We start from the raw sequence: 15,537 nt of genomic DNA, 5'->3' as shown, positions 1-15,537 counted from the left end.
ATTAAGTAAATTATAAAGTTAAGTGATTAATAGTTAAGTTCTTTAAAGCTAAATGATTTGGCGGTATTTTTACTTTTCAGAGGAACCTGTTCTATAAACGATAATCCACGATTAAAATTACTTTAGTTAGAAACTTTTATATCGTCGTTGTTAAATATTTTTTTAGAAATTAATATTTAGATATTTTTTAAAAATTTAAATCAGATCAAGGTGAAGTTTATATTAAAGTAGAAATGGGTTACATTAAATTATATTTATGGATTTATATATTTTAAAAGTTTTATGAAATTGGATTTGATTGTAATTAAATATTTTTATTTTTAATGATTTAGTACTAAAATATGCACATATTGCCCGTCGCTTTCATCTAATATGGAATAAGTCGTAACATAGTAGATTTACTGGAAAGTGATTCTAGAATGTCAGTTTAGAGCTTGAATAAGCATCTTATTTACATTAAGAAGATAATTAATAATTTAAATTGAATTTTAAAATTTATTTAATTAATATATATATATATATATATATATATATATATATATATAATTTTATTAAATAATTAGTATTTTTATTAGATTAAGAAAAATTTTATTTTATGATAGATTAATAGTACTGAAAAGGAAAATTATATAAATTTATAAAAGAAACAATATTGTGTACCTTGTGTATCAGGGTTTATTAAAAATTTAATATTTATATATTTATCTCGAATTTAAAAGAGCTATATAGTTATAAATATTATTGTTTAATAAATATTTATAATAATTATATAGTAATGAAACGTTATTCGTTTTTAAATATATCTAGTTTTTTAAGAAAAGAATTTAATTCATTATAAAAATTATAAAAATTTAATTTTTAATTTTTTGAATTTTTATTTTAATAGTTTTAGGGATAAGCTTAAAATTAAATTATTATAATTAAATATTATAAATTAATAATTTATAGAATTAGAAATTTTTACTATTTGAAGTTTGTTAAAATTTGTTATTTAATTAAAAATATTTATATATTAATTTAATTTTTTTATTAAAGTAAATTTAATAATAAAAATTATATTGAAATAATGATAAAATTAGTATTAATTATTTTGTAAAAATATAAGTAATTACGAAAGGTATAATTAAGTAATTAGGCAAAAATATCTTTCACCTGTTTAATAAAAACATCTCTTTTTGATTATAATTTAAAGTAGGACCTGCCCACTGAATAAAATTTGAAGGGCCGCAGTATTTTGACTGTGCAAAGGTAGCATAATCATTAGTTTTTTAATTGAAAGCTTGTATGAATGGTTTGATGAGAAGATAACTTTCTAAATTTTATTATTTAAAAATTTTATTTTTAAGTTAAAAAGCTTAAATTTTTTTAAAAGACGAGAAGACCCTATAGAGTTTAATTTATAAAAGATTTTTAATTTAAAGAATTATAAAATTTAAAATTTTTGTTAAATTTGATTGGGGTGATAAAAAAATTAGATTAACTTTTTTAATTTTAACCATTAATTTATGAAAAATTGATCCATTTTTATGATTAAAAGAATAAATTACCTTAGGGATAACAGCGTTATTTTTTTTTAGAGTTCAAATCGAAAGAAAAGATTGCGACCTCGATGTTGGATTAAAGTTAAATTTAGGTGTAGAAGCTTAAATATTTGGTCTGTTCGACCATTAAAACTTTACATGATCTGAGTTTAAACCGGTGTAAGCCAGGTTGGTTTCTATCTTTAATAATTTAATAAATTTTAGTACGAAAGGACCAAGTTTATGATTTAAAATTTTATAAATGAATAAAATTATTATTTTGGCAGATTAGTGCGTTAGATTTAGAATCTTTATAAGTATTTTATACAAATAATAATTGATATAATTTTAATTTTGATAATTTTTATTTTAATAATTATTTGTATTTTAGTTAGAGTAGCTTTTTTAACTTTATTAGAACGTAAGTTATTAGGGTGTATTCAAATTCGAAAAGGCCCTAATAAAGTAGGTTTTTTAGGAATTTTACAGCCTTTTAGTGATGCAATTAAATTATTTAGAAAAGAAATAATTTTTCCTTATATGGCTAATATTTTAATTTATATTATATCACCAGTTTTTAATTTAATTTTAGCATTAATATTATGAATTAGAATACCTTTTTATTGTTATTTATTTAAGTTTAATTTTTCTGTATTGTTTTTTTTTGTAATTTCTAGTTTTAGTGTGTATACAATTATATTATCAGGTTGATCTTCAAATTCGATTTATTCTTTATTAGGAAGGCTTCGTTCTGTTGCTCAAGTAATTTCTTATGAAGTAAGAATATTTTTAATTTTATTATCATTTTTAGTGTTAATTATATCTTTAAATTTAATAGATTTTATTTTTTATCAAAAATATGTTTGATTTGTTATATTTAATTTTCCTCTAAGAATAATATGATTTATTTCAAGATTAGCTGAAACTAATCGAACTCCTTTTGATTTTTCTGAGGGTGAATCAGAGTTAGTTTCAGGATTTAACGTTGAATATAGAAGTTTTGGATTTGCTTTTATTTTTATGGCTGAATATTCTAATATTATTTTTATAAGAATAATAAGAAGGTTGATTTTTATAGGAGGAGATTTTTATTCTATTATATTTTTTTTAAAATTATTATTTTTTTCTTTTATATGAATTTGGGTTCGAGGGACTTTACCTCGTTATCGATATGATAAATTAATATATTTATCTTGAAAGGTTTTTTTGCCTGTTTCTTTGAATATACTTATATTAAATTTTAGATTAAGATTATTATTTATAGTATTAATTATATAGTTAATTAAATTTTGTATAAATCAATAGAAATTTAAATTCTTTCTTATATTTTCAAAATATATGCTTTTCAAGCTCATTGATTAATTAAATATTCATCAGTCTCAAATTTTGTAAATAATTGAGTTTAATATAAAGTATATGAAATAGATTAAGGTAAAATTTTGTCCTATGAAAATAAAAGGATTTTCAACTGGTTTAGCTCCGATTCATGTTAAAATTATAACTGTAACGATAAAATTTCAAAATATAATTTTATTAATATAATAAAAGCTGTTTCTTTTCATTATTTTGAAATTAATAAAAGGTATAAAATAAAGAATAGCAATTGATATTACTAAAGCAATTACACCTCCAAGTTTATTGGGAATAGAGCGAAGAATTGCATAAGCAAATAAAAAATATCATTCTGGTTGAATATGAGGAGGGGTGGAAAGAGGATTAGCTGGGATAAAATTATCAGGATCTCTTAATATATAAGGATATAGAATAATAATATTTAAAATAAAAAATATTATAATGAGAAAACCTAAAATATCTTTAAAGGAGAAATATGGATGAAAACTAATTTTATCTAGATTAGAATTAGATCCTAAAGGATTACTAGAGCCAGAGTTATGTAAAAATAGTAAATGAATTATAATTAAAGCTGAAATAATGAAAGGTAAAATAAAATGAAATGAATAAAATCGGTTTAATGTAGCATTGTCAACAGCAAAACCTCCTCATAGTCAAATAACGATAGAATTTCCTAGGTAAGGGATTGCAGAAACTAAATTTGTAATTACAGTTGCTCCTCAAAAAGATATTTGCCCTCAGGGAAGAACATAACCTAAAAAGGCTGTAGCTATAGATATAAATAAAATAGTAGTTCCTGTCATTCAAGTTTCTGTAAGTTTGTAAGAACCAAAATATAAGCCTCGCCTAATATGTAAATATAAACATATAAAAAATAAAGAGGCTCCATTTGCATGAATAGTTCGTATTAACCATCCTATATTTACGTCTCGACAAATATGAGTCACTCTATTAAAAGCTAAATCTACGTTTGCACAATAATGTATAGATAAAAATAATCCTGTAATAATTTGTATTATTAAACACAAGCCTAATAAAGATCCAAAATTTCATAAATATGAAATATTTCTTGGTGTAGGTAGATCGATTAAAGAGTTGTTAATAATTTTCGTTAAAGAATTAATTTTTCGTATTGGTATTTTCATATTTAAATTGACGTAATGGTCCAAATTTTACTTTAGTAATTTTTACAACTGCAATTATTGAAATTAATAAATAAAAAATCAAAATTAAAAATATGTTAGAATTTGGGTAATTTAAAAATTTATTTAAATTTAAATAAAAATTTCTAATTAAATCTATTTTATGTAAAATTTCATTATTAATATTTTGATTTATTAAATATAGATTTATATTATTTATAAATATAGTAATTATAAATAAACTAATTATAATAAATATAATATATTTATTAAATTTAAATTTTTCATTAGAGGCAGTTCTTGTTATATAAATAAATAAAATTAGTAAACCTCCAATTATAATTAATATTAAAATATATGAAAATCAAAAGTTTGATCTTATTAATCCTATAATGATACAAGTTATAATTGTATAAGTTAAAATAAGTAGTCCTAAGGATAGGGGGTGGGTAAGAAAAATTGCCAAAAAATTTAAAAATGTTAAAATTAAGATTTCAGAGGGTAGTTTAATAAAAAATATTAATTTTGGAGATTAAAGATATATTTGTTTTCCTCTGATATTTTAAAAGATTAAATCTTAAAGTTGGTTTACAAGACCAGTATTTTTTTTAAATTATTAAAATATGGAAATAATTTTTTTAAGTATGTTTATTTTTAGAATTTTAAATTTTTTTATTAATCGAAAACATTTATTAATAACATTACTTAGATTAGAATTAGTAATTTTAACTTTATTTATAATAATATATTTTTATTTATCTTATTTTAGTTATGAATTTTATTTTGTAGTAGTTTTTTTAACTATAAGTGTTTGTGAAAGAGTTTTGGGATTATCTTTATTAGTGTCAATAATTCGTTCTTATGGAAATGATTATTTTAATTCATTAAATATTTTATGATAATATTAATAATATTAGTATTTATGATTCCTTTATGTTTTATAAATAAATTTTGATTAATTAAAAATTATTTAATTTTAATAAGAATTTGATTTTTTTCAAAAATTTCTTTTTTATTTTTTAGTTCATTAAATTTTTTTATAGGTATAGATTTTTTATCATATTTTTTGTTATTATTAAGGTTTTGAATTTCTTTTTTAATATTTGTAGCTAGAGAAAAACTTTTCAATTTAAAAGATTTCAGTGAGTTATTTAGTATTTTATTATTATTATTATTGCTTTTTTTATTATTAACTTTTTCTTCTATAAATATATTTTTATTTTATATATTTTTTGAGGCTAGGTTAATTCCAATTTTGATTTTGATTTTAGGTTGAGGATATCAGCCTGAACGTATTCAAGCTGGAATATATATATTTTTTTATACAATTATAGCTTCTTTACCAATAATATTGTTTATTTTTATTTATTATTCAAAGTTTAAAACATTAGATTTGACTTATATTAATGTAAATTTATTTAGTTTTATTTTATATTTTATAATAATAATAGTATTTTTAGTTAAAATGCCGATATTTTTATTTCATTTATGATTGCCTAAAGCACATGTAGAAGCTTCAGTTGCTGGGTCTATAATATTAGCAGGAGTGATATTAAAGTTAGGAAGATATGGACTTATTCGATTTTTAACTATATTTATATATCTAGGAGTTAAGGTTAATTTTTTTTTAATTAATTTATCTTTAATAGGAGGGATTTTAGTTTCTTTAAGTTGTTTACGTCAAAGAGATATAAAATCTTTAATTGCTTATTCTTCAGTTGTTCATATAGGACTTTTATTGTCAGGTTTATTAACATTTAATTCTTGAGGAATTACTGGATCTTTAATATTAGCTCATGGCTGTTGTTCTTCAGGATTATTTGTTTTAGTAAATATAAATTATGAACGTATTGTTAGTCGAAGTATTTTTATTAATAAAGGTTTAATTAATATTGTACCTTTTTTATCTTTATGGTGATTTTTGTTAGTAATTAGAAATATAGCTGCACCACCTTCTTTAAATTTGTTAAGAGAAATTTTGTTAATTAATAGTTTAATTAATTATTCTCATATTTGTATATTTATATTAATAATTATAACTTTTTTGAGAGCTTCTTATAGTTTGTATTTATATTCTTTTAGTCAACATGGAAAATTTTACAGAAGATTATATTTTTTTGAATTAATTTCTTATCGAGAATTAATTTTATTACTCATACATTGGGTTCCTTTAAATTTAATTTTATTAAAAAGAGATTTATTTTTCTTTTACTTAAATAGTTTATATAAAATATTGATTTGTGGAGTCAATGAAGTTACTTTAACTTTAAGTAATATCTTTTTGTGTAATTTTTTCTAGATTAATACTTAGGTTTTTTTTTTTTTTTTTTGTTTTAGATTATTTTTACTTAATACAGGAAAGGTTTATTTTATTGAGTGAAGAATTTTTAATTTAAATTCAATAGAAGTAGAGATATTAATTCTTTTAGATTGAATATCTTTATTATTTGTTTCTTTTGTTTTATTTATTTCTACCATAGTAATTTTTTATAGAAAATCTTATATATCTAAGGATTTATCTATTAATCGTTTTATTATACTAGTTTTTATATTTGTTCTATCTATATTATTAATAATTTTAAGTCCAAATTTAATTTCAATTTTATTGGGTTGAGATGGGTTAGGATTAGTTTCTTATTGTTTAGTAATTTATTATCAAAATGTAAAATCTTATTCAGCTGGTATATTAACAGCTTTATCTAATCGAGTAGGAGATGCAATATTAATAATTTCTATTGCTTGGATAATAAATTTTGGAAGATGAAATTTTATATTATATATTGATTATTATTATAGAGATAAAAGAATAATAATTGTAGGTTTGTTAATTATTATTGCTGCTTTAACTAAAAGTGCACAAATTCCTTTTTCAGCTTGATTACCAGCAGCTATAGCTGCTCCTACTCCTGTTTCAGCATTAGTACATTCTTCAACTTTAGTAACAGCAGGGGTTTATTTATTAATTCGATTTCATTTATTATTGGAAAATTATTCTTTTGTGTTAATATTCATTGGATTGATAACAATATTAATCTCAGGTTTAGCAGCTAATTTTGAATATGATTTAAAAAAAATTATTGCTTTATCAACTTTAAGTCAGTTAGGTTTAATAGTTACTATTTTAAGATTAGGTTTATATGAATTAGCTTTTTTTCATTTATTAATTCATGCTTTATTTAAAGCCTTATTATTTATATGCGCAGGTAATTTTATTCATTTAATAGGAGAATGTCAAGATATTCGTTTTATAGGAGGTTTAGTTTATAAAACTCCTATAACTGTAATATATTTTAATGTAAGAAATTTATCATTATGTGGTATTCCCTTTTTTTCTGGATTTTACTCAAAAGATTTAATTATAGAGGTTTATTCTATGATAAGATTAAATATTGTAATTTATTTAATCATATTAATTTCTTTAACATTAACAGTTTCTTATACAGTGCGTTTATTAAATTATTTAATATTTACAGATTATTGTGGGTTTAGAATAAATAGAACTGAAGAATTAAGAGATGAAATAGTTTATAGAATAGGATTTATATTTATTATTGTATTATTTTCAGGAACGGTTCTTATATGATTTATATTTAAGGATATCAATTTAGTTGTATTACCTTTTTTTATGAAAATTTTAATTTTAATTATAGTAATAATTGGGGTAATTATAGGTTTTGAGATTTCTTTATTAAAATTAAATTATAATTTAATTTTTTCTAATTTAATAAAAATTTTAATTTTTTTAGTATTAATATGGAATTTGCCTTATATTTCAACTTTTGGAATAAATTATTTTTTTATTAATTTAGGAATACTAAATTATAAATTTTTAGATCAGGGTTGATCAGAGTTCTTAGGAAGTCAGGGTTTATTTAAATTTTTTAAAAAAATTTCTGTTTTATTTCAGTATATTTTAAAAAATAGTTTAAAGATTTATATAATCATATTTTTAATTTGAATTATTTTGTTATTGATTTATATATTCTACTTAAATAGCTTAATAGAGCGCAATATTGAAGATATTGAGGTAAATTAAAATATTTTTTAAGTATTTATAAGAATTAATCTTTTTTTATGATGAAAATATAATGTTTTAGATAAACTATATAAATAGAAATATTAACAAATTGCTATATATTAAGTTAGAAGCTTAAATTTTTATATTTCTTTAATTGGAGAGTTTCTCATTGGAATCATTAACAGTGACTTACCTCTAGTTTGGTTTCAATTAAATAAGGAATTTAAATTCAAATTTTTAGGTCGAAACTAAAAGCAATATTTTGCTTCTTATTTAAGATAAACTGAAAAACAGTATTTTTTAAATGCAAATTAAATGTTAATTTAACTATTATCCTATAAAGATCAGTTTAAGGCTCCTTGTTTTCATTCATGGTATAAACCTAAAATTAAGATTGCTATGAATATAAAAAATATAATGCAAATAATTATAATATTAGAATATTTTATTCTATAAATAAAAGGGATAATAAGGGTAATTTCTACATCAAAAATTAAAAAAATTAAAGCGATTAAAAAAAAGTGAATTGAGAATGGTAGGCGTGCAGAATTTTTAGGGTCAAATCCGCATTCAAAGGGAGAACTTTTTTCTCGATCTTTAAATGTTTTTATTGAGATATAATTTGCAGTAATTATTAAAATTATTATAATTCTAAGAATTATTAAAATTAAAGATGAAATTAAGAATATTATCTATACTTTTAAAAGATTTTTTGATTGGAAATCAAATGTAATATTTATACTATATAGATATCTACCTCATCAATAAATAGATATATATAGGAATAGTCATACTACGTCTACAAAATGTCAATATCATGCTGCTGCTTCAAATCCAAAATGGTGATTGTTTCTAAAATGATTAAAGTTTAATCGAGTTAAACAAACTAAAAGAAAAATAGAACCAATAATAACATGTAAACCGTGGAATCCTGTAGCTATAAAGAATGTTCTTCCATAAACTGAATCGGCTATAGAAAATGGGGCTTCTAAATATTCAATTCCTTGTAGTAAAGAAAAATATATTCCTAGAAAAACAGTAATAATTAATCTTTGAAATGTTTGATTAAAATTATTTTCTATTAATCTATGGTGGGCTCAAGTTACTCTTAGGCCTGATCTTAATAGAATAATAGTGTTTAATAATGGGATTTCATTAGGATTAAAGGTATTAATTCCTTTTGGAGGTCAAGCTATTCCTAGTTCGATAGAAGGAGATAATCTTATATGATAAAATCTTCAAAAAAAACTAACAAAGAAAAAAATCTCTGAGGTAATAAATAAAATTATTCCTCATCGTAAACCAAAAGATACTAAAAGAGTGTGGTTTCCTTGAAAGGTTCTTTCTCGAATTACATCTCGTCATCATTGAAATATAATTAGTAAAAGAATTATATTTCTTAAAATAAATAAATTAGAGTTAAAAAGATGGAATCATTTAATTATTCCTATTATTGCAGTTATAGCTCTAAAAGCTCCTAAAATTGGTCAAGGACTATAATCTACTAAATGAAATGGGTGATTTTTTATCATAATTATTTTCTCTAGAATAAAGAGTTCTAAGGATAGCAAAAACATAAGATTGAATTAAAGCTACTGCTGATTCTAATAAAATTAGTATAAATTGAATTATAATAATTAATAAAATAAGCAAATTTACTATAGGACCAGTGTTTCCTAAAAGAGTTAATAAAAGGTGTCCTGCAATTATATTAGCTGATAAACGAATAGCGAGAGTTCCAGGACGAATAATATTTCTAATTGTTTCAATACATACTATAAAAGGTATTAAAATAGAAGGAGTTCCTTGAGGCATTAGATGGGCAAATGAGTGATAAGTGTGACTAATTCAACTATTTAATATAAATCTTAACCATAAAGGTAAAGCTAGGGATAGAGTAAAAATTATATGACTTGAGGCTGTAAAAATGTAAGGAAATAACCCTATTAAGTTATTAATTATAATGAAGTAAAATAATACAATAAATATTAAAGTATTATTTTTTTTTGTAATGATTTTGAATTCTTTATGTAGAGTAATTAATATATTTTGAATTAAAAAGTTAAATCGATTAGGAATTAGTCAGAATATAGAAGGAATAAATAAAAAACTAATAATTATTCTTAGTCAATTTAAAGGTAATATAAAATAAGATGAAGGATCAAAAGAAGAAAAAAGATTTATTATCATTTTCAAGAAAGTTTTTTATTTAATAATTTAAAATTTTTTAAAGGAGATTTTTTATGAGAATAAAATATTTTAATGTTTAAAATAATAAATAAAAGTGTTATAAAAATATATAAGGAAAACCAATCCATAGGTATAGTTTGAGGAATTAAAAATTATTCTGAGAATGATTTTAGTTTGACAAACTAATGTTATAGGTTAACTAAATTTTTCATTAGAAGTAGTCGTTAATTACTATAAAGTGGTTTAAGAGACCAATACTTATCTTTCAGTCATCTAATGAAAAATTTTCTACCCATTTAATGAAATTTTGGGGAGAAATTCTTTCAATAGAAATAGGTATAAATCTATGGTTTGCTCCACAAATTTCTGAACATTGACCAAAAAAAATTCCAGTTCGATTTAAATTAAATCTAAGTTGATTTAATCGCCCTGGGGAGGCATCGACTTTTACTCCTGTTGAAGGAACTGTTCAAGAATGAATTACGTCAGAAGATGAAGTTAGAATTCGAATATGAGAAAGATATGGTAAAATAGTTCGATTATCAACTTCTAGTAATCGAAAATTAAAAAGTTGATTATTATTAATTAAATATGAATCAAATTCAAGATTTTTAAAATCTGTATATTCATAGGTTCAATATCATTGATGACCAATAGTTTTAATAGTAACTAAAGGGTTACGGATTTCATCAATTAAGTAAATTAATTTTAAAGAAGGAAAAGCAATAAAAATTAAAGTTAATGCTGGTATGATAGTTCAAATTGTTTCAATATTGTGTCCTTCTAATATAAAACGATGGTTATAATTATTTAATGTTAGTCTCATTATGGTATATGTTACAATACAAGTGATTATTATTAAGATCAAAAGGGCGTGATCATGAAAAAATCTTAATTGTTCCAGTAAATATGAAGCTCTGTCTAAAAATATATATGATTTTCAAGTCGCTATTTCTAAAAAAAGGTAAATCTTTATAATTGGGGTTTAAATCCAATGCACTAATCTGCCATATTAGAATTTTTGAGCTAAGATTGGTACTTCTGAATAAGAATGTTCATTAGGGGGAGAAAGTTGGAGTCATTCAATTAAAGAGGGTACATTAGAATTAAATTTTCTTAAACGTATTGAATAAAATCTTTCTCAAATAATTAAGATTATAAAGATTATTCTAAGAGAGGAAATTATAGATCCAATAGAAGAAATTTTATTTCATTTGTAATAAGCATCAGGATAATCAGAGTATCGTCGAGGTATTCCTCTTAGTCCTAAGAAGTGTTGAGGAAAAAATGTTAAGTTTACCCCAATAAATATAATTAAAAATTGGATTTGTAATAATTTATTGTTAAGATTGAATCCTGTAATTAAAGGGAATCAATGGATAAATCCTGCTATAATGGCAAATACAGCTCCTATAGATAAAACGTAATGGAAATGAGCTACAACATAATAGGTATCATGTAAAATAATATCTATGGAAGAGTTAGCTAAAATTACTCCTGTTAATCCACCAATTGTAAATAAAAATAAAAATCCCAGGGTTCATAAAATTGAAGGTGTATAGTAAAATTGTATTCCATGTAAAGTTGCTAATCAAGAAAAAATTTTAATTCCAGTGGGTACTGCAATAATTATAGTAGCTGAAGTAAAATAAGCTCGAGTATCAACATCTATTCCCACTGTAAATATGTGATGAGCTCATACTACAAATCCTAGAAGTCCAATAGCTAATATAGCATAAATTATTCCTAAAGAACCAAAGGCAATTTTTTTCCCTCTTTCTTGTGTAATAATATGGGAAATTATACCAAATCCTGGGAGAATTAAAATATAAACTTCAGGATGGCCAAAAAATCAAAATAAATGTTGGTATAAAATTGGGTCTCCCCCACCGGTTGGATCAAAAAAAGAAGAATTTAAGTTTCGGTCAGTTAATAGTATAGTAATTGCTCCTGCAAGAACTGGTAGTGATAGTAATAAAAGAATTGCTGTAATAAGAACAGATCATACAAATAAAGGAGTTTTATCAAGTATTATACCAAATGGACGTATATTTATAATAGTTGAAATGAAATTTACTGCACCTAAAATTGAGGAAATTCCTGCTAAATGTAAACTAAAAATCACTAAATCTACTGAAGGCCCGTTATGTGTTAAATTAGAAGAAAGAGGAGGGTAAACAGTTCATCCTGTTCCTGCCCCTATTTCTACGATTGTTCTTAAAATTAAAAGAGTTAAAGCAGGGGGTAAAAGTCAAAATCTTATGTTATTTAATCGTGGAAATGCTATATCAGGAGCTCCAATTATTAAAGGAACTAATCAATTTCCAAAACCCCCAATTATAATAGGTATTACTATAAAGAAAATTATAATGAAAGCATGAGCTGTAACAATTATATTATAAATTTGGTCGTTTCCAATTAATCTTCCTCTAGTTCCTAATTCTAACCGAATTAAAATACTTAACGATGTTCCTACTATTCCTGCCCATATTCCAAATAAAAAGTATAATGTTCCAATATCTTTATGATTAGTAGAAAATAATCATTTATTCGATAAAGTGGCTGAATTAAAGCGTTAAATTGTAAATTTAATTATGAGTTTTCTCCTTTATTAAGCCTTATATTCAATTATGATTATAAATTGCAAATTTATAGGTGAATATTATTCTAAGGCTTAGAATAATTCTATTTTTAACTTTGAAGGTTACTAGTTTATTTAACTTAAATCCTTAATAAATTCTAAAAATTACAGTAAAAATGATTAATCCGTAAATATTCACTCAATTTAAAAAAATTACATAGTAAGAGTTAATATAATTAAATTTTTTATTTTCATTTAATTTTATTATTAAAGATTGAAGTATTAAGCGTATATAAATATATATACAAATTAAAGTAATAAAAATTATTATAAAAGATAGAAAATAAAAGTGATTTTCAATTAAAGTTTTTAGAATTAGTCACTTAGGAAAAAATCCTAAAAAAGGGGGGATTCCTCCTAGAGAAAAGAAATTTAAAAAAAAATAGAATTTTAAAGTTTTATTGTAATTCATATTATTTATAAGATCTTTAATGTTAAAGATTTTATATTTATTAAAAATTAAGATTATATTTAAAGAAATAAAAGTATAAATTAAAAAGTATAATATTCATAAGGATTGATTTAATATTATTATTCTTAATATTCAACCAATATGGTTAATGGAAGATAAGGCAAGAATTTTTTTTAATCTGGTTTGGTTCCATGTTTTTACACTCCCTAAGGTTATACATATCAAAATAATCAAAATAAAGAATAGGTTTAATTTAAAATTATATATAATTAAAATTATTGGGGCAATTTTTTGTCAAGTTATTAATAATAATGCATTAGCTCATCTTAGTCCTTCTAGGACTTCTGGGTATCAAAAGTGAAAAGGGGCTGCTCCTATTTTTATAAGGATAGCTCTGTTAAACAAAAATATAGAAGTAGGTATTAATTGCTCGATAGAATTGATTAAAATAAATGAATTTAAAAAAGAAAATAAAACTAGAATTGATGCAGAAACTTGAACTAAAAAATATTTCAAGGAGGATTCAGAAGAATACTTAAAATTATCTAAATTTATAATAGGAATAAAAGCTAAGAGGTTTAATTCTAAACCAATCCAGATATTAATTCATGAATAAGCAGAAATAGAAATAAGAGTTCCTCTTATTATTAAAATTAAAAATATTAATTTTATAGTTTTAATTATAAAGAAAAGGGGTATACCTTTATAAATGGGGTATGAACCCATCAGCTTCTTTAGCTTATCTTTATATTCTAGTATAAGATGTACAAGAGTTTTTGAAACTCTAAGAAATAATTTAATTTTATTGAATATAATTACAAAAAAAAATTAACAATTAAAAATTTAACTTATTAAGTTAAATTTAAAATTTAATATTTTAACCTTAAATAAAAACTATTAAATTTTCATTAATTTAAGTGTACAAAAATTAATTCACAAAGTAAAAAATCCTATAAAATAGGATTATTTATATAAATATATTCGATAAATTTGAGTTGATTTTGGTCGTCCTACTTCAGGATCAATTTCAACATTCTAAACTAATCCTGAGGCTAAGTCCAACAATCAACACCAAATCCGATAAATTTGAGTTGATTTTGGTCGTCCTACTTCAGGATCAATTCCAATATTCTAAACCAATCCTGAGACTAAGCCCAACAATCAATACCAAATCCGATAAATTTGAGTTGATTTTGGTCGTCCTACTTCAGGATCAATTTCAATATTCTAAACTAATCCTGAGGCTAAGTCCAACAATCAATACCAAACCCGATAAATTTGAGTTGATTTTGGTCGTCCTACTTCAGGATCAATTTCAATATTCTAAACTAATCCTGAGGCTAAGTCCAACAATCAATACCAAACCCGATAAATTTGAGTTGATTTTGGTGCCCTCCTTCAGGATCAATTTCAACATTCTAAACTAATCCTGAGGCTAAGCCCAACAATCAGCACCAAATCCGATAAATTTGAGTTGATTTTGGTCGTCCTTCTTCAGGATCAATTTCAACATTCTAAACCAATCCTGAGGCTAAGCCCAACAATCAACACCAAACCCGATAAATTTGAGTTGATTTTGGTCGTCCTACTTCAGGATCAATTTCAACATTCTAAACCAATCCTGAGACTAAGTCCAACAATCAACACCAAATCCGATAAATTTGAGTTGATTTTGGTCGTCCTACTTCAGGATCAATTTCAACATTCTAAACTAACCCTGAGGCTAAGTCCAACAATTAGCACCAAATCCGATAAATTTGAGTTGATTTTGGTGCCCTACTTCAGGATCAATTTCAACATTCTAAACCAATCCTGAGGCTAAGTCCAACAATCAATATCAAATCCGATAAATTTGAGTTGATTTTGGTGCCCTACTTCAGGATCAATTTCAACATTCTAAACCAATCCTGAGGCTAAGTCCAACAATCAACACCAAACCCGATAAATTTGAGTTGATTTTGGTCGTCCTACTTCAGGATCAATTTCAACATTCTAAACCAATCCTGAGACTAAGTCCAACAATCAACACCAAATCCGATAAATTTGAATTGATTTTGGTGCCCTACTTCAGGATCAATTTCAACATTCTAAACCAATCCTGAGGCTAAGCCCAACAATCAACACCAAACCCGATAAATTTGAGTTGATTTTGGTCGTCCTACTTCAGGATCAATTTCAACATTCTAAACCAATCCTGAGACTAAGTCCAACAATCAACACCAAATCCGATAAATTTGAGTTGATTTTGGTCGTCCTACTTC

At 23.1% G+C, this 15,537-nt stretch overlaps 2 pseudogenes; both read right to left on the bottom strand.

The window, feature by feature from the left end:
* Window positions 1-3,080: 3,080 nt before the first annotated feature.
* On the bottom strand, window positions 3,081-4,018 carry LOC123685692 (annotated as a pseudogene).
* A 4,765-nt stretch (window positions 4,019-8,783) lies between these two features.
* On the bottom strand, window positions 8,784-11,186 carry LOC123685691 (annotated as a pseudogene).
* Between the last annotated feature and the right edge of the window lie 4,351 nt (window positions 11,187-15,537).

The sequence above is a fragment of the Harmonia axyridis genome, chromosome X (genome assembly GCF_914767665.1).
Source record: "Harmonia axyridis chromosome X, icHarAxyr1.1, whole genome shotgun sequence".
Classification (NCBI taxonomy): domain Eukaryota; kingdom Metazoa; phylum Arthropoda; class Insecta; order Coleoptera; family Coccinellidae; genus Harmonia; species Harmonia axyridis.
This window is presented reverse-complemented; position numbering and strand designations above follow the sequence as displayed.